The 20,597-nt window shown below is 39.6% G+C and overlaps 1 protein-coding gene across 1 annotated transcript in view; it reads right to left on the bottom strand.

Annotated features, from left to right (window-relative positions):
- LOC133560359 (ephrin-B3-like) overlaps nucleotides 1-20,597 on the bottom strand; it is a 184,918-nt gene that overhangs the window by 69,785 nt on the left and 94,536 nt on the right. The gene's annotated exons all lie outside the window — the stretch shown is intronic.

Below are 20,597 nucleotides of genomic sequence, written 5' to 3'. Positions count from 1 at the left end.
TCTGATTTATTAAATTGTATAACAGTGCAACATATTACTCATTTGTAGTGGTCTTTTTTTAACTATTTGGAAAAAAGGATATAAAAATAACTAAAAACTTGTTGAAAAATAAAAAAAATGATTCAATTATAAATAAAGAATTCTACACATAGAAGTAATCATCAACTTAAATTGGCCTCTTTGGGGATTGTAATAGAGATCCATCTGGATTCATCAACTTTATTCTAAACATTTCTTCACAAAAAAAGAAGTCTTTAACATCAATATTTATAGAAAATGTCCACAAAAAACCTAGCTTTCAACACTGAATATTGTATTGTTGCATTTTTTTTTCACAGTTTATGAATTTACATTCATGTTTTGTTAAAGTATTATTCAATACATATATTTATAAAGGATTTTTGAATTGTTGCTATTTTCAGAATATTTTTAAAAATCACTCGTACCCCTTGGCATACCTTCAAGTACCCCCAGGGGTACGCGTACCCCCATTCGAGAACCACTGGGTTAGACTGTCCGCCATGAGACTGGAAGGTCGTGAGTTCATACCCCGGCCGAGTCATACCAAAAACGATAAAAATGGGACCCATTACCTCCCTGCTTGGCACTCAGCATCAAGGGCTGGAATTGGGGGTTGAATCACCAAAATGATTCCTGAGCGTGGCCACCACTGCTGCTCACTGCTTCCCTCACCTCCCAGGGGGTAAACTAGGGGACGGGTCGAATGCAAAGGATAATTTCACCACACCAAGTGTGTGTGTGGCTATCTTTGGGACTTAAACTTTTTTAAAGCTGCGATACAAGCAGGATATGCAGAGTATTTTTTTGAAGAACCACATTTCAGTTGCCTCTAATTTTCCTAATTGTTGATTGTTTAAAGTCCATATTGCAGTCTAAACACAAAATGTGTCAATATGAACAAGCATCAAATAATTATAATTGCATATTACTTATACAAAGTCCCCCAAAGCAGAAGCACATTAGAAAGTATTCAGTAACAACAGGTGTCCGTATCATTCAATTCACGGCGGGTCGCCAAAAACAAACAATAACCTCTCCACTTCAATTTAAAATGGCGTGAGTCAATTAGGGACGGCGTGGCGCAGTGGTAGAGTGGCCGTGCGCAACCCGGGTGACGCTGGTTCAATCCCCACCTAGTACCAACCTCGTCACGTCCGTTGTGTCCTTAGCAAGACACTTCACCCTTGCTCCTGATGGGTGCTGGTTTGCGAATGTGTGTGTGAATGGGTAAATGTGGAAGTAGTGTCAAAGCGCTTTGAGTACCTTGAATGTAGAAAAAGCGCTATACAAGTACAACCCATTTATTTATTTATTTAATTCCAACCGGTTGATAATAAACAGGTTAGTGTTTGTCATACCTCCCACTGTTCTCTGAGTAATTTCACGTGATCAAGCCTTCTCTAACATTCCGCAATTCAAAATAATACAAGTCATTTGTGCTGATACTGTATCCGATCGATATCGGCGAATAGTCGAAGCTCGAAAATTGGTATGTTATGCGAATTGAAAAAGGTGTATCGGCACACAATTAATAATCATTAAACACAAGGTGAATGAATTACGGACAATTTGTTGCCAAGTCCAACTGGTGTCCCTAATTGTGTGGCCAACATGCTAATAAACGTTGTAGCGCTCATTGAGCTGTGTGAGAAATTTCAAGTCAATCTAACTTACGAAGGTGAGATAGCATCCCCACCATTTGGAGTAATTGTTGCACAAGCAACACAGCCGAGGCGCATGTTTCGACTAATTTCTCCCCTTTTGTGTGCAGCGCTACAGGAGTGTGAGAGTGAGCTTGCACAGACAAAAACTTACAGGCATGTGAAAAAATGCAAAGGAAAACAAGCACACAATCGAGCTTGTATTTAATAAACGATGCAGGGCGAGCTGATGAGATGTCCGGGCCAATGAGGGGTGGGGTTTGTGGGGATGGGGGGGCGTGTCCTTGGCATTGAGGTGATTTGGGGTGAAATGTAGCCAGTGTTTAAGACAACAATGAAGATTAGTGGAAAACAAGTCAACAGCCAGTCGGCTAATGAATCTTCTCTACCAAACACACGCACACACATACACACACGGTAGGATAACGATGTCCTTTGTATAGTTTTGGAAGCAATTAGGATGCGTAAATGGCAACTAAAAAGGATTTGTGCCTGATTGTTTGTCCTTTCAGTCTTTGAACATTGGACCTTCTCACTCGCGTGAATGTCAACATGTTTTCTTGAGTGTGTCTTTCTCTGTCTTACTTTTATTTTGTTTTAATCTTACTTAAATCTACAGTCATGTAGGCGAAAAATGAGCACACCCCCATGGTGTAATTCTTCTACTGCACACAAAAGTGTAATTGGTCAAAACATGCACCCCCTACTGTTACCTGAGCTATTGTTTTTGTGACAAATACACCGCATGGTGGCAGCGTTACTAAATCCTATGAATCAAAATGGCTTGTAATTCCCCACACAGCTCAGTGCGCTCTATAAACACCCACTTTAACGTTAAGGCAGGGGTGTCAAAATCCTTTTAGATCGTGGGCCACATGGAAAAAAATGTACTCTCAAATGGGCCGGACTGGTTAAATCACGACAAGATAACTTAAAAAAAAAGACAACTTCAGATTAAGTTAAGTTAAAGTCCCAATGACTGTGATGAGATGGCGACTTGTCCAGGGTGTACACCGCCTTCCGACCAAATTCAGCTGAGACAGGCTCCAGCACTCCCCGTGACCCCAAAAGGGACAAGCGGTAGAAAATGGATGGATGGAACGTACCAATGATTGTCACACACAGATTGTTTTCTTTGTTTAAACATAGAACAAGCACATTCTGAAAATGTACAAATCATAATGTTGCGTTTAATAATTTATTTGTCCTTACTTATAATTTCAGAATTATTTGATAATGTTCATCAGTCAACTAATTGGTGTTAATTTTCAATCTATCAAGATAAAAAATATATATCAAAATCAAATTACAGAATGTTATTTATATTGTTTGCCCATTTTCCTCGACTGATGTACTAACATCATGTGGTTTATTCTGTACATATGTAGCATCATCTATCCATCCATCCATTTCTACCCCTTATTCCCTTTGGGGTTTCAGGGGCACTGGAGCCTATCTCAGTTACAATTAGGCGGAAGGCGGGGTACATCCTGGACAAGTCGCCAACTCATCGCTGGGCCTATGTAGCATCATCTACAAAGATACGAAGAATTGCTATTGCGACATCCGGTGGACACATTTGGAACAGTCGCTTCTTTCATTGAAAAATTTCAGGTACATTTTTATACTTAGCAAACTCATCCCGTGGGCCGGATAAAACCTGGTTCGCCGGCCTGATCTGGCCCTCGGGCCGTACGTTTGACACCGCCGCGTTAATGTATGTGGACGAATCCCTGCCAAAACAAGCGGATGTGTGTACAATTTGAGCCTTCAGATTGGATGAAAAACATCAAGCAAAAGGTCTTTGCTGGGACATGAACGGGAATAATTGTCACTGATGATTTGTCTAATTATTATAAAATAGGGCTAATGGGGATATGTATGCGGCATGTCTTACAAAGCATGTTGACTACAACCTGTAAAATGCGGCACTAATGTCATATGAAAAAACGACAAAGCTATATAGGGCATTCCTATAGTGTTTTCACAAAACGGTATATTAAAAAGTATAAAAGGTTTTGCAATGCACCTATTTATTGTGTTTTTGTGCTGCAGCGTGTGTAAATGTGCCCATAACATAGATGTGGGGGCGGGGTCATGTTTATGTAAACCTGGCCACTATATTAAACGCTATATTAGCCAGCTAATGCTGGCTACTCATAGCAGAGGTCAGCTGGTGAGGTGCGCTTGTTTTGCTCTCTTCCTCTAACACACACACACACAGACAGACACACACACACACACACACACACACAAATTTTATTACATAGCAGAAGGCAGGCAGCACAATGACGCTTTTGTCTGCGATATCATGAGAAATGTTTGCGTGTGTGTGTGTGTGTGTGTGTGTGTGTGTGTGTGTGTGTGTGTGTGTGTGTGTGTGTGTGTGTGTGAGACAGACAGTGCACAGAGGTTAAATGAATCATACAATGTTAACCAGGCGCGATCCAATTAAGAAGGGATTTTTTTTTTGTCGGTGTGTGCGTGCATGTGTGTGTGTGTATGTGTGTGACCTTTAGTAGAGGGGATGCATTCATGCAATCAGCCCTTCCAACCAACAAACACACACACACACACACACACACACACACACACACACACACACACACACACACACACACACATACACACACACACACACACACACACACAATCTCAGAGACAGTAGCAGGGCTTTGATTGCTGACCTAAATCAGCCGGGTGATCTGTCACTTTCTCTTACTTACACTCGCCACACATCTTTTTTTCATCTTTTTTCACTCCCTCTCTCTATTCTTTTTCTTGCCCAAACAATCCCGCTGCCTCTCTCTCTTTTCCCGTGTCACTTTCCATCAGCTCATCATGTGATGCTGCAGTCGCGTAGTGTTGAAAATACGTCGCTTCATTAGGTACACCTGCACAAAGCTACAATTCTGCCATCACAAAGACAACGATGCTGACTTTTATGGTGTCACTTATTGTGTTCAAAAAATGTCACCGGATCAGCTGTTCCTATTTGTTTCTTGGCCTTTCCGGACAGTGGATACCACTGAAACCTGAGCGTTATTGCCTCCGCCAAGAAGGTGCAGATTTGTTGTTTGTGGTCGTCTTGTACAAACATGAGCTGCTCGCGAGGGATGGAGCATAAAGCAGGTAGGTACGCCCTAAAATGGTGGCGCAAAATCTGGATTGTTTTGTTTTTTGAGTTGTTGAGTTGAGTTTGAGTTTATTTGGAACATGAATACATACATGATACGTCACAATTTCCAGTTTCTTTATTCAACATGTTTGAAAAGGAGTATGAAGAAGCAGAGCTTAACTAATCCTACACCTTTTCCTTTACATAGCAGTTGCCAAAACTTTTGTTCACTTCCTGTTCTTAATTTATTCACAATATACTCCATTTTTGCATTCATTGTTTGTAAAGAAGTGAGCATAAAATATTAAAACAAATAATTTGATTTAAAAAAATCTACCTTCATTTTGTTGTTTCAATTGACCATTTAATGAGTGTAATTTAATTAAAAAAAAATCTAATCAGGACGACATGGACTAACTTTATATACACGTAGTTTCCGCCCTGCTGCAACAATCGAGCACACAGGAGAGCAGTGGCGTGTCGGCACAGTGATTTATGTGAAAAAGGATTATTAGTTATCATATTAGTTTTATTTATAGTCTTTTGTTGAAAATATATTTTAGTTTACGTCATATAAATTAATTTTTAGTCGACACAATTCCTAACATTTTGGCGACTGATATTACAGTAAATTTTGTCGACTAAACGCATCTATCTTTAAAGCACTTTTACTATTTATTGTTGTAGAGCAATTCAAAAACTAAATTCACAACAAGACCTGCACTCCATTAATATTTCAATAAGTACATTTCACACTAAACCTTATTGTGTTTTATTGTTTGCACTGATTTTTTTTTTTTTTTTTAAACGTTGACTAAAATGGTCACATGAAGAAACAAACTAGTTTTCTTCTAGATTGGCGAGCAAGCTCACCTATACGTACAACACAAGTCGTGGTAGAGTAAGCAGTCTTGCTCCGTCTCTTCATTTGTAAATATTCGGTAAGGCCTACTTATTGTCGTGTAGATGTCCGGATGATTAGCCTGCAGAAGACGCTTCAAGTTGGTTGTATTTTTACCAGAGAAAATGAAGCCACAGGGTTTACAACATGTCTTGTTGTCTACCTTGCAAAAGTAATCTGTCCATATGTTTTCTCTTTCTTCCAGGTGTAGAAAACATAATGTAATAATGGGTGTAACAATGCAGAATAGGGATGTGACAATATGAACATTTTGGTTATTGTGACCAAAATGATCACGGTTATAATTATTATTGTGGAATATGTTCCAAAACCGTTTCAAACACAACTAAAATAAATAGACTCACTGTTAGAAAAACACTATTTTACATTTTCACTGAAGTGTTTTAGTCTTAGTGTGTAATCTGTTTTAATATCTTATCTTTTGTTGTTGTACTGTAAATATTTGTTTGTACAGTAGCATTTTAAGATTAGTATAAATGAAAAGTGTATAATAAATAAAATCTATTCTAATTATGTGTCACTTCTGGCGGGCGTTGTGTCTGTCCTAGTCTGTTCAGCGGTATTTGAACGCACCAAAAAATCACCTTGTCTCTTTTCCTCTGAGGAAAGGTCGATTATAATTCCGTGCTAAGAGAGCACAGCTTGTAGGTTCAATGTGCACAACTGACTGGCTCAGTTGCTCAGACAGTAATGGGTTTATATAAGTTTTGATTGGGGTATGTTGTTTTTAACGGGCAAAGACATAATCGTTTTGATTTCATGTTGGCAATTAAGCTCGCGAGCTGGCACCAGCAAGTACGCTGTGAGTTTATCAAAGTGAAGTTATTGATCTCGGATTTTAGATCATTTTAATTTAAAAGGGTAATACTAATCTTGGAGAGTGTTGTCGCCGTCATCATTAATTACCGTTTATCGTTTACATCCCTAAAATATAGTCTTGTTTCCCGGTGGTAAATCCAAACTTACTATGATTATATATATTCCTAACTTGTCCCACACACCTAAATACAAAATTTATATGATTGGATTTTGTCTGTCAATTATTTTCATCCAGTTTTATTCGTCGACTAAATTGTCAATTCATTCCGTCACCGTCCATTTTTTTTTACGCCTTATCGTCCTATTTTAGTGAGGGGAAAAAAGGTCGTTGACGATCACTAAGACAAACATTTTTAGTCAACAAAATGAACACTGGTGGATAGTATTTATTTGTTCTTATTAATAATGCCCACGTGAAAAAAGTACAAAAAGTCCCTGTGGTACATTTATTACAACAGAAAATGGATGTTATCGCAAGCAGAAATGTTTTTATTTATTTCATATATATTTTCTATGAAGTGTATTTTATCCATTTAGTTAATTTATTTCAACAAAATTAGTCAATAGACTAGACTCATAACGGTAGCCATATATTCAAAAGACTAATATATATTTCATGCAAAGACAGGATAACAAAAATACCAACCTGGGGTGCAGACTAAGATGTATTTTCACTTTTTTTGTTACTGCAATATTCTTTCAAAATTGTTCATTACTGTAGAATAAAAATGAGTGGGGTTTTTTTACATTTTCCATTACTGGTAAGTGTAAAGCATGCATTCTAATAGCAAAATTACTCTTTAATGTAAAGGTAAGAAAAAAAACTATGTTTGTTAAGGTACTGGGGAAACTATGCTATAAAGTTGTTGTTTTTTTGTGCAAAGGGGGCATTAATCAGTAAAATGATTCTTCTTCCAAAGCCCTGCTGGCTCATTCTATTCCATTTTCCACTTTTGGCGCCTGATTTCGAGCTGCTTTGGCACATGAGAGTTGAAGAGAGGCAGGTTGCCTCCAGAAGTGGATGTGTTTGCTGGACTGTGAGGAAATGCATTGCCTGATGCATTGGAAGGCCGTCACAAATAGCTGCAGATAGGTGAGTATTGGAAAGGGAGGAGAGCGGTGGAGATGAGACGCATTAAATAGGAACGTACAGTCAGATTCACGGAGGTCCAGGATGAAAGGTTTAAGTAATATTTGTCATTTGAGACCAAGTAGAAACTTTTAAAAGTTCAATAAACGTTTTTTCCAGACCGCTGAGTCGGTTCTGGAACGATCCCAGTGGATGAGCTGGATGCAGCTTTAATGATAAATGACTTATCAAGCTCTATACACACTAGCAAAGTGCTTCAAAAGACGAAAATACTTTTTCAATTTAAAAATCATAACTTGCCAAGACCCAAACACTTGTCACCTGTGAAATCATTGAGGGTGAATTGTGATAAGTGAATTATATTTATATAGCGCTTTTCTCGAGTGACTCAAAGCGCTTTACATAGTGAAACCCAATATCTAAGTTACATTTAAACCAGTGTGGGTAGCACTGGGAGCAGGTGGGTAAAGTGTCTTGCCCAAGGACACAACGGCAGTGACTAGGATGGCGGAAGCGGGAATCGAACCTGCAACCCTCAAGTTGCTGGCATGGCCACTCTACCAACTGAGCTATGCCGCCCCACATAGGATTTTAAATACAAGTTTCTTCTTTAGTTAATATAATACGGTTCTACAACAGGGGTGTCCAAGCCGAGGCCCGCGGGCCAAGTGCGGCTCGGCTTAATTGAGCCCGCGAGACCAGACAAATTAAAAAATAAGATTAGCCCGCGGAGTGTTTAGAATTTTGCCTATCGTTCACAATCATTATAAGACATGACGGAAGTATTTTTTTTTTAATGCATTCTAACTAGTAAATACATGTGATCAAATGTCTGCTTACAATGGAGCCTGGAAGACCTGTTCACTTCTGTCTATACAGCCTTTAAAAGAACATCCAAACACCTCCATAAAATATTTTATATACATGATGTAAGTATATGTAATGTAGTAACAGGCACATTCATAATAACATTTAATATTTACGTATTTTGCTCATTTTAAGCATATACGGCACCTACCTAACCTAACTTATCCCATAACCCCGAAGAGTCGTTGGGGCACCACAGACGTTCTTTTGACCAGCTCTCTCCATCCCTCTGTCCTCAGCAGCTCTCATTGCCTCAGTGAGTTTCCGGTGATTCCATTCTCCGATGTTATCTTCCCATCTTTTCTTTTGTCTCCCTCGTCTCCTGCCACCTTGTACGGTGCCTTGCAGGATGGGTTTTGCAAGGCCTAAGGATCTGGTGATGTGTCCGTACCACTACAGTTTCCGCTTTATGACCGTGGTGAACAGGTCATCATGTTGGCCGATGGCTTTGTCATACGGTAGTTTGTTGTTTCCGAACCCCAAGATGCAGAGAAGGAGGCAGGCATTTTGTAAGTAAACATGATTGAATTAAAATACTTAGACAAAAAACGAACAAAGGGTACAAACAAAAAGCACGCACGTGGGTGGATAACAAATTAAGGGAGCAAGCACTGGAGCTAGAAAAAAAAAAAGGAACTTTAGCATGGAAAACAGAAGTCGTACTTGTACTTAGAAAACAAAACTGGAAGCAGGGAACAAAAGCCAGTAAGCTACAAATAGCTAACAAAATATAGCTTACCGCTACGCTGCAAAGATACGACAAGAGCGACAAGAAGTGACATCGACAATCCACGACACGACAGGTAGCAACGACACAAGAGCGACATGTGGCATGACAATACAATAATCCAGCACTGACTGAGGACAAAAACAGACTCAAATAGAAGCGGGCTGATTTACAAGGGGTGTGGCCAGGTGCCAATCAGCCACAGCTGAGGGAAAAAAGCGCTCAGGGAGAAACACAGGAAACCGACAAAATAAGAGCGCTGACAGGAACTAAAAACAGGAAATAACACAAACAAACTGTCAGGGGAAAGCCTGACAGGCTTGGCTGATCTTTTGCCGGAATTCTTCATTTGTGTCATGTTGGGTGTAGGAGACACCCATGAGTCTTTTGGAGCATCTCATCTCCATGTTCTGAATTATATGCGGCACATTCATTTCAAAAACGCATATCGCTTTTTCACAACACTACTGATTACTACTCACTGTAAGCTTCAACAAACATAATAAAACATCACTTGGTGTACAATGTCTGCTGTCATTAGGATGTTGATTGCTAGGATGTTCATATTTTTCCTTTTTACATAAAGAATGACTCATAATCCTTGCGAGGAAAAGGGGTGTGTGACCAAGCATCGTTTCGTGTCTTTCTCGCCATTGGCTGTCAAAGTGTACCAACTTGTCGAAATACATCCTCATTATTTTACTATTCAGGCAAGAGTCACGATTTATGATCTACAATAAAGTTTGACAAGCAAGGAAACCAGGAAGCAGCTGATTAGTCGATCATGTCCTAATTGGCACACAGGCTTGTTTAAGTTTAAGTTCAACTGCGTTAGCGCTTTTAATATCAATATCACTAATACTTAGTTAAAATGTAAGTCACAAAACGTAAATGAAGTATTTTTGGCGCTTTTTAGCCTACTTAGTGGCGTAGTGGTTGGAGTGTCCGCCCTGAGATCAGTAAATTGTGAGTTCAAACCCTGGCCGAGTCGTACCAAAGACTATAAAAATGGGACCCATTACCTCCCTGTTTGGCACTCAGCATCAAGGGTTGGAATTGGGGGTTAAATCACCAAAATGATTCTTGGGCATGGATATTGCTGCTGCTCACTACTCCCCTCACCTGGAACAAGGGGAAGGGTCAAACGCAGAGGGTAATTTCAACCACACCTAGTGTGTGTGTGACAATCATAGGTAATTTAACTTTAACTTAAATTGTTTAATTTTTTTTTAGCTGCTGGATATTTCTGATTGATTACAGAACTTTAAGGAGGTCGTCAGGGAAGTAAAGAAGGTAGGAGTCGAACTTGGACGTACACTAAATAATAAACGGGTTGTCGTTTGTACTTCGTATTGCATTGTTGCCAGGGTCCAATGTGCGGGGGTTGTCAAAGCTGAAGTCATTGAAGTAATGTGTTGTTGTTCTGTCTGTTGTAGTTTGCTTTAATCACTGCAAACTGAAATGTTATTTTGGTACAAACAATTGTTGTTTTGTCACAACCAACGCGCTGCTGTTTGGCCAAAAAAAAGGGTTGTAAAGTGTGTATTAGTGTACTTTGTATGTGTGTGCCCACGCATCCATTTAACAGCGTATTGGGGATCAATCTCAAACATATGGATTTAGGGCAGGTTACACTGCATTCTTACATGTTTGGCAAACTTCCCTATTCAATTTGGTATGAAATTAATAAACAGATTTAGAGCATTGCAATCAGAGATTACATATAAAAACATCTGTGCAACCGTGATCACAGATCACTCTGAGACAGCACACAGAGTTGCAATAAATAATAAGGAAAACACAAATAAAGTTAGTGTCGTGCTTTTGATATCAAATTTATTTAGAAGTTTAATTATTTACAATACACATATGTTTTTAATATCTATGTAAGTACACTAACTTCAGTACTGTATAAATATAAATACTGAATATACATTATGTGTATGTATTCATAAATAAAACATATGTACAGTATATACTGTAAGCCCTGCGATGAGGTGGCGACTTGTCCAGGGTGTACCCCGCCTTCCGCCTGATTGTAGCTGAGATAGGCACCAGCGCCCCCCGCGACCCCAAAGGGAATAAGCGGTAGAAAATGGATGGATGAATGGCTACATACTATAAAAATACTATGTACTCTCGGCTATCCGTATATATATATTTTTTTCATTTCACATGATTTCCCCTTTCCAAATCTTTTCAGCCCAATATGACCACTGAGTCAAAAAAGTTTGGAGACCCCTGTTCTACATCAACTATAATGAGGTAAAAGTTGTTTGTTAAAAATTATAGGAGACAATTGTCAATTTCCTCTAAATTGCTTTCTTTTTAGATCAGATTCTACATGGTTTGTGGTAACACCATATTTTGTAAAAACAAGATAGGATTTCACATATACAAACCCTGTTTCCATCTGAGTTGGGAAATTGTTTTAGATGTAAATATAAACGGAATACAATAATTTGCAACTCCTTTTCAACCCATATTCAGTTGAATATGCTACAAAGACAACATATTTGATGTTCAAACTGATGAACATTTTTTTTTTTTGCAAATAATCATTACCTTTAGAATTTGATGCCAGCAACACGTGACAAAGAAGTTGGGAAAGGTGGCAATAAATACTGATAAACTTGAGGAATGCTCATCAAACACTTATTTGGAACGTCCCACAGGTGTGCAGGCTAATTGGGAACAGGCGGGTGCCATAACTGGGTATAAAAGCAGCTTCCATGAAATGCTAAGTAATTCCCAAACAAGGATGGGGCGAGGGTATCCACTTTGTAAGCAAATTGTCGAACAGTTTTAGAACAACATTTCTCAACGAGCAAGGAATTTAGGGATTTTACCATCTACGGTCCGTAAAATCATCAAAAGGTTCAGAGAATCTGAAGAAATCACTGCATGTAAGCAATGATATTACGGACCTTTGAACCCTCAGGCAGTACTGCATCAAAACCGAAATCAGTGTGTAAAAGATATCACCACATGGGCTCAGGAACACTTCATAAAACCACTGTCAGTAACTACAGTTGGTCGCTACATCTGTAAGTGCAAGTTGAAACTCTACTATGCAAAGCCAAACCCATTTATCAACAACACCCAGAAACGCCGCCGGCTTCGCTGGGCCCGAGCTTATCTAAGATGGACTGATGCAAAGTGGAAAAGTGTTCTGTGGTCTGACAAGTCCACATTTCAAATTATATTTGGAAACTGTGGATGTGGTGTCCTCCGGAACAAAGAGAAAAATAACCATCCGGATTGTTATAGGCGCAAAGTTCAAAAGCCAGCGTCTGTGATGGTATGGGGGTGCATTAATGCTGAAAGGTGCATACAGGTTTTGGAGCGACATATGTTTTCATCCAAGCAACGTTATCATGGACGCCCCTGTTTATTTCAGCAAGACAATGCCAAGCAACGTGTTACAACAGCGTGGCTTCGTAGTAAAAGAGTGCGGGTACTTTCCTGGCCCGCCTGCAGTCCAGACCTGTCTCCCATCGAAAATGTGTGGCGCATCATGAAGCATAAAATATGACAGCGGGGACCCCGGACTATTGAACGACTGAAGCTCTACATAAAACAAAAATGGGAAATAATTCCACTTTTAGAGCTTCAACAACTAGTTTCCTCAGTTCCCAAACGTTTATTGAGTGTTGTTAAAAGAAAAGGCAGTGGTGAACATGCCCTTTCCCAAATACTTTGGCACGTGTTGCAGCCATGAAATTTTAAGTTAATTATTATTTGCAAAAAAAAAAAATAAAGTTTACGAGTTTGAACATCAAATATCTTGTCTTTGTAATGCATTCAATTGAATATGGGTTGAAAAGGATTTTCAAATCATTGAATTCTGTTTTTATTTACCTCAAACACAATTTCCCAACTCATATGGAAACGGTGTTTGTATTTGAGTTTTCCTCACACATATCATGTTAAAATTGTGAATATATATACACACACACACATATAGTATATTCAACAGTGTTGACACTTTTACTGAACACTGTCTGATTTACTCATTGTAAAAGCAACCATTACAATATTGTAGAAGTAACCAAGATAGATTTCAAGTTACTTTATTAGTTACATTTTGTCTTCAACAAAATTCCATTTTGTTTAATTTTTAGCTGAGCAAAATTCAAAACAATTTAAAACTAATTTAAAAAATAATTTATTAAGCATGTGGATGTATTTTTAACTGCACATAATGAGACAAAATATATAAATAATTGTTTTAAATTGATATAACTTTCAATCATTGTTTTATGAGGCGTTTGTAGTTCCTCTCTGACTAATGTGAAGTAACTTTAATCTTATTACTAGTTCGCCTTCCGACTGAATGTAGCTGGGGAATGCTCCAGCACCCCGGCAACCCGAGAGGGAAAAGCGGTAGAAAATGGATGTATGGATTATTTGTTACAGAAGAACATAGTCACATGTCAACTCAGTAAGTAACAACAGTCCTGACTTGAGCTAGCGGACGTCATAGATGGAGATAGTGCCAGGGAGAAGCCAGAGCTTGAAACTCACTTTCTGTCGTTAAAGTCTCCTGTTTGGGAACACTCAGTCTCCCCAGGGAAATACAAGAATAACGTAGAAAGCAGTGTGCCCCGCCCGCTAAAAGACATAACTATTAAGGCTGCATATCAGCCAATAAGGAACTTCCATTTACTAGACATACTCAGTGGCCTAGTGGTTAGAGTGTCCGCCCTGAGATCGGTTGGTTGTGAGTTCAAATCCCGGCCGAGTCATACCAAAGACTATAAAAATGGGACCCGTTACCTCCCTGCTTGGCCCTCAGCATTAAGGGTTGGAATTGGGGGTTAAATCACCATAAATGATTCCCGGCCGCGGCACCGCTGCTGCCCACTGCTCCCCTCACCTCACAGGGGGTGATCAAGGGTGATGGGTCAAATGCAGAGAATAATTTCGCCCCATCTAGTATGTGTGTGACAATCATTGGTACTTTAACTTTTAACTTTATAAATTAATCATTCACATTGTTGTATCTTATTACATCATTGCACCTCTATTAAATGAAACCTTAACTATTATGTCCAATTTAATATTTATCATTGTGTTGTATGTATTTTTTGGATAAATACCTGCTAGCAGCTTCATTTTAAAAACAATCAATAAAGAGAAGATTAAAAGCTAAGCAGTTGTATATTTTTCATTTGGTTCTTTTATCATTTCCAAATTGCCTACAAATGACCTAAAAAAAAGGACAGATTTTACACAACCAAACCAATGATTACAATTTTTTAAAAGAGTTCATTAGGGTTCATAAGCCAATCCTTTTTTGCTTTAATGTTATGGTCTTTTTTCCTCAGCCACTCTGGTGGAAATGATATTGTTAGTGTTTCACTTGGTCCTGCTCTCCTCTCTTCTTCCTCTCAGTTTGTTCAATTTTGCGTCTACAAATCAGAAGGCCCTGGACATGATCAAATATTCAGCAGATATCGATTTCTCAGGACTCCCAGGATTCAAACGTTCACTTTGACCCCGTTTCCCTCCGCGCGCGCGCGCGCGCACACGCGCACACGCACACACACACACACACACACACACACATACACACACACACACACACACACACACACACACACACACACACACACACACACACACACGATGGAGGTGCAGCTCATTCACTCCTCAGTGCAGCTCTTCTTGCATCATCCCCTCTTTTGTCTCCAATCCTTGCTCCTTGCTCCTCTTCATCAGTCGCTCACCTTCAGCACCCTCCCATCGCCCCTCCGTGTGCCGCTTAACCAAATCTGGCAGTTGTGTCATTTATTTTCGCTTAACCCTGATAAATAAACCAGCGAGCACCTTCTGCATTATTGAAGGCTTTGACATTGCTGTCTGCACGCACTGCCACGTCAAACAATCACACGCACACAAAGAAACTCACAATTAAAGACAGCAAACAGAACATACAAGACTTGTGTTTTTAGAGGTGTAGCCTCCTTTGGGGTCCACGTACTCCTCTATTATTTATAAATGATGGTGGGGGCCATGTTGTTTATGTCAATTCTTGTGCACCAGTCTCTCCGCAAAGCCCTGGGGGTCCAGCTCCATAAAAGCACTGCTGCGACTCCTTGAGTTCCGTCATTCATTCATTCACGCCCACGCTGGTGTCCGCATCCATGCGTAGTCAACAAAAACTTGTGAATACTAACCCCCTCACACACACACACACACACACACACACACACACACACACACACACACACACACACACACACACACACACACACACACACAGCAAACAACAACACTGCAGTCCCACAGTGAGTTAGCAGCTCTCCCCACAAGTCAGCAAACTTTTATATGCTGAGGATGTTTACGACCACCCGGTTGTGTGTGTGTGTGTGTGTGTGTGTGTGTGTGTGTGTGTGTGTGTGTGTGTGTGTGTGTGTGTGTGTGTGTGTGTGAGTCTGCATACATTCAGAGAAAGCCCCCGTGTGCACCGACGTGATCATGCATCCGTTCAGTGAAGATAAGTGAGAGACGTACGCAGTGAAGGGCATCGCGCCCCGTGAAGACAAAATGTACTTCTTCATTCTGTGAAAAGTGTAGGGTAAAAAAAATATATATATATACATGTATTGCAATTTATGACCTTTAAATGGCTACTCCTTCCCCACGCTTTGAACCCTGCGCTTTAGAGAACGCTGCGGCTAATTTATGGCTTTTCCGGGGTTCAGGAAGCTTGACATGTCACAAGTCAATTTAGCCTTGTCACACAAGACCAATGACATTTTTCGCGTCAAATCAAACGGACTAACACGATCATTCAGCCAGCCATTTAGCACTTTATGCACTCACCCTCATCACAAAGACATGAAGAAATGTAGCCCCAATGCCAAAAGCGATCTACGCGGCCATCAAAATCGGAAATAGCCGCCCGAAAGTCCAGACCGCAGAGCGAGGAGGGTAACAAAGACCGTACTCAGTGACTATTCCGGAAGTCTACTATTTTGTTAAATTTGTGAATGAACACAAGCACCTGTATGGATACTCAATGTTTCAATGTGTACATTTATAGACTTGTGTCCCAAATAAAGGAAAAATACAATAAAAGTTAGGTGGCTGCGGCTTTTATTTAGAATAGAATAGAATAGAGTTTTATTGTCATTATTGCAGTGAACAGGTTCAAAGAACAACGAAATTGGAGCAGATCCCCTAAGGTGCATATACAATATAATAATATAAATAGTAAAAAAAGATAGAAATAAGAGATTTATCTATATATATGTATATATATCCACATACATGCATATATGCATACATATGAATATATATACACACATACATATAACATTATTGCACATTACAGTCCGAAAAAATTCAAATGCGCTCTACAGCCCTGACATTACAGTACATCCATCCATCCATCCATTTCCTACCAATTGTCCCTCTTGGCTACGCGGGAGGTGCTGTAGCCTATCCCAGCTGCATTCAGGCGAAAGGCGGTGTACACCCTGAACAAGTCGCCACCTTACCCCAGGGCCAACAGAGATAGACAGACAACATTCATGCTCACATTCACACTCTAGAGCCAATTTAGTTTTGTCATTTAGATAGCTTATTGAATAATGTAAAATAAATACTTAGATGTATTTTTGAATGAATAAAGAATACATACTGAAGTAAACACCGACAGCTCTCCAACAGTTCTGTAATTTTACTCCACATACTGATATGCTTAAAGTTTTTGGTGCATACAGATGTTTCAATTTCCATTTTTCTTCTGTCTGAAGAAGTCAGCTGTCTTTTAGTACTCTGTTGGATTTTAGGATATGATCATAATTAGGGGTAAGCAAATTAATGCGTTAATTATGAGTTAACTCATCAATCTATTAACGCCGACAATTATTTTATCGCACATTTGCGTATGTTGTTTACATGCTTTTATTTTGTTAACGCCTTTTCTTAACAAGATGGCGTCGCCCGGCGTCGAGGGGCTCTTGGTAAAGATGGAACATTTGGCAAAAATACCGGACAATTCTGCAAATTTCATGGCATGCTTACAGCGTGGTCACTCCGGGATCACTTACGACCGCCAGACAATTCTGGATGTGGATGGATCGGGCCGTTTTGGACTGAATGACGCGTGCTTGCTAGACCGGCTAGCTAGCATGGGAATACTTTGCCGGCTCAATCCAGCGGCCTGTGAAGCAGCGGAGTATATGTGTTGTCTGTCTATTTATGAATAATGCAGACGAGGAGTGTTGGCTGAGTTCTTAACGTTTACTTTCAGAGCGTGCATATCACAACATACAAGATGCCGTCATGGCGACACAACCTACCGCGCATGCTCGTCACTCCTGTTGCATGCTGGGTAGGGTAGTTCTTTTTTTCCCTGGCTCATAACATCACAATATAGTACCATGTATATGCGTTCAGTTTGTCAAAGCACCAAGCAAACAATCGGAAAATTCCCATCATATCAATTCCTAGATATGGTCATAATTATTTTAAGTGCACTACGCAGAATAAACACAACATTATTAATATTGCTACTACGGATAATTTGATCAAAAATTCCCTAAAACAGCCCACTACCTATAATATAGGTTTTTTAAACATAAGATCCCTGATAAAAAAAATGTTTCTGCTGTTACCTCAGAAATTGCCTGTTCAGATGTTATGATTGTGGCTCAGAGATTTGTATGTAGATTATATTTATTTTCCATAACAAACAGGATAACTTAAATACCCTGGCAGTGGTAGTAATGAGCTTAAATGTTTGTACTTACATTTTTTGAGTTGATTTTCATAAAATATGCCATTTAACTGCTACTGTTTAACAAGGACTGATTTAAATTGTGTTTGCACAACAAATGTTTTGGCGCTTTTGTTCATGTGGGGGAATATTCCAATAAAAGGTGCACTACACACTACTTTTGAATTTATTATTGGGCTTTGCGTATACAATGCAGTTAATCGCGATTAATCAGCGAAATAGTGCGATTAAATTCGATTAAAATTTGTAATCGTTGCCCAGCCCTAATCATAATATATCATGTGGGTGTACAGGCCTTTTAAAGCTAGTCCTTTCCAAAGTTTCGGCTGCAAATTTGCAGAATCCAACCAAAGAACTTTCCTCCAGAAGGTCTTATCTTTGTCCAGGTGATGTCAGATGAAACAAGAATTGAGCTGTTTGGCCACAATACCCAGCCATATGTTTGGAGGAGAAAAGGTAAGGCCTTTAATCCCAGGAACACCACACCTACCGTCAAGCATGGTGGTGGTAGTATTATGCTCTGGGCCTGTTTTGCTGCCAATAGAACTGGTGCTTTACAGACGGTAAATGGGACAATGAAAAAGGAGGATTACTTACAAATTCTTCAGGACAAAATAAAATCTTCAACCAGGAGGATGGGTCTTGGGCGCAGTTGTGTGTTTCAACAGAACAATAACCCCAAACACATGCCAAAAGTGGTCAAGGAATGGGTAAATCAGGTTAGAATTAGATAATTAATTAATTTCTACATCAAATCGTCACCCTTAAGAATTAGAATCGAATAGCAAGTTGTTGTAAGATTCCCGTCAATTCCATTTAAAGCACGGGTGTCAAACTCATTTTATATCGGGGGCCACATGGAGAAAAATCTACTCCGAAGTGGGGCGGTCTGGTAAAACCACGGCACGATAACTTAGAAATAAAGACAACCTCATATTTTTTTCTTTGTTTAAAAATAGAACAAGCACAAATGTAGAAATCATAATGTGTTGTTGTTGGGTTTTTTTTACACTTACATGTTGCGGTTAATAATTTATTTGTCGTTATTTATATTTTCTGAAAAAAATTATGTGATAATGTTCATCGGTCAACTCGTTGGTGTTCATTTTCAATCCATCAAGATAAAAAAAATAAAATGGTATCAAAATCAAATTACAGGATGTTATTTATGTAGTTTGATCATTTTCCTCGATGGATGTACTAACATCACGTGGTTTATTTTGTACATATGTGGCATCTTCTACAAAGATACAAAGAATTTATATTGCGACATCCAGTGGACACATTTAGAACAGCTTTTACTTTTCATTCAAAAATTTCAGGTACATTTGTATACTTAAACTCATCCCACGGGTCGGATAAAACCTGATCGCGGGCCTTACGTTTGACACCCCTGACTTAAAGCCTTCTCGCCCCTTCTGAAGGATAAAACCTTGATCTGCTTGTGTTCCAACTTGACATGCCACCTTTATTGTGGGGACATTTCTCCCCGTGTGGACATTTTGGCTGGCTCCTTCACCCTGTTGGCCAGAGCGTGTCTGTTTGGGGTGTTTGTGTGTGACCCGAGGACAGGGGCTTACATAAACTCTGACCTCATGTTATGAGTGAAAACATCCATCAGCGAGTATAACTAATCAATGTTGCCGCTCTTTCTCTCCCCTCTCCGGGGGTGCGGGAAGGAAAAGAATCACTTTTAATGGGATTGGAGTAATCTGATTACAAAGCGCTGGCATCTGTAATACATTAGTGACCTTCCAAAACAAAGTAATTAGATGAAAAACTTTCTCCACGAGGTTTGCAAATGAAGCCATTAGTACTTGTCCACAACGACAACGGCGGCATAGTAGCATGCTAACGACAGGTGCTAACGAAGTGGATTTAAAACTAACGTGTAATAGACTTTGAAATTAACCTCTGCACGCACAGTTCAACACGTGTGCAAAGTGAGTGGTGTGACGCCACAGGTTAATTAAAGCCCTACTGAAATTAGATTTTCTTATTCAAACAGGGATAGCAGGTCCATTCTATGTGTCATACTTGATCATTTCGCGATATTGCCATATTTTTGCTGAAAGGATTTAGTAGAGAACATCCACGATAAAGTTCGCAACTTTCGGTGCTAAGAGAAATGCCCTGCCTCTACCGGAAGTCGCAGACGATGACGTCACATGTTTGAGGGCTCCTCACATATTCACATTGTTTTTAATGGGAGGTTCCAACAAAAAGTGCTATTCGGACTGAGAAAACGTCAATTTCCACATTAATTCGTGATTGAGGATATCGATAGCGACGGACTAGGGAAAAAAAAAAACGGATTCCGATGTTTTTAGACACATTTACTCGGTTAATTCTGGAAAATCCCTTATCTTTCTGTTGTGTTGCTAGTGTTTTAGTGAGTTGAATAGTACCTGATAGTCGGAAGGGTGTCTCCACGGGTGTGTTGACGCGCAGTGTCTCAGGGGAGTCGACGGCAGCTATAGACGGCACAAGCTCAGCTTTTCTCCAGTAAGAAATGACTTTTTAACCACAATTTTCTCACCGAAACCTGCTGGTTGACATTCGGTAGGGATCCATGTTGGCTTGACCGCGCTCTGATCCATAGGAAAGTTTCACCTCCAGG

The sequence above is a fragment of the Nerophis ophidion genome, linkage group LG10 (genome assembly GCF_033978795.1).
Source record: "Nerophis ophidion isolate RoL-2023_Sa linkage group LG10, RoL_Noph_v1.0, whole genome shotgun sequence".
Classification (NCBI taxonomy): Eukaryota; Metazoa; Chordata; class Actinopteri; order Syngnathiformes; family Syngnathidae; genus Nerophis; species Nerophis ophidion.
Note: the sequence above shows the minus strand (reverse complement) of the source record. Positions and strands in the feature narration are given on the sequence as shown.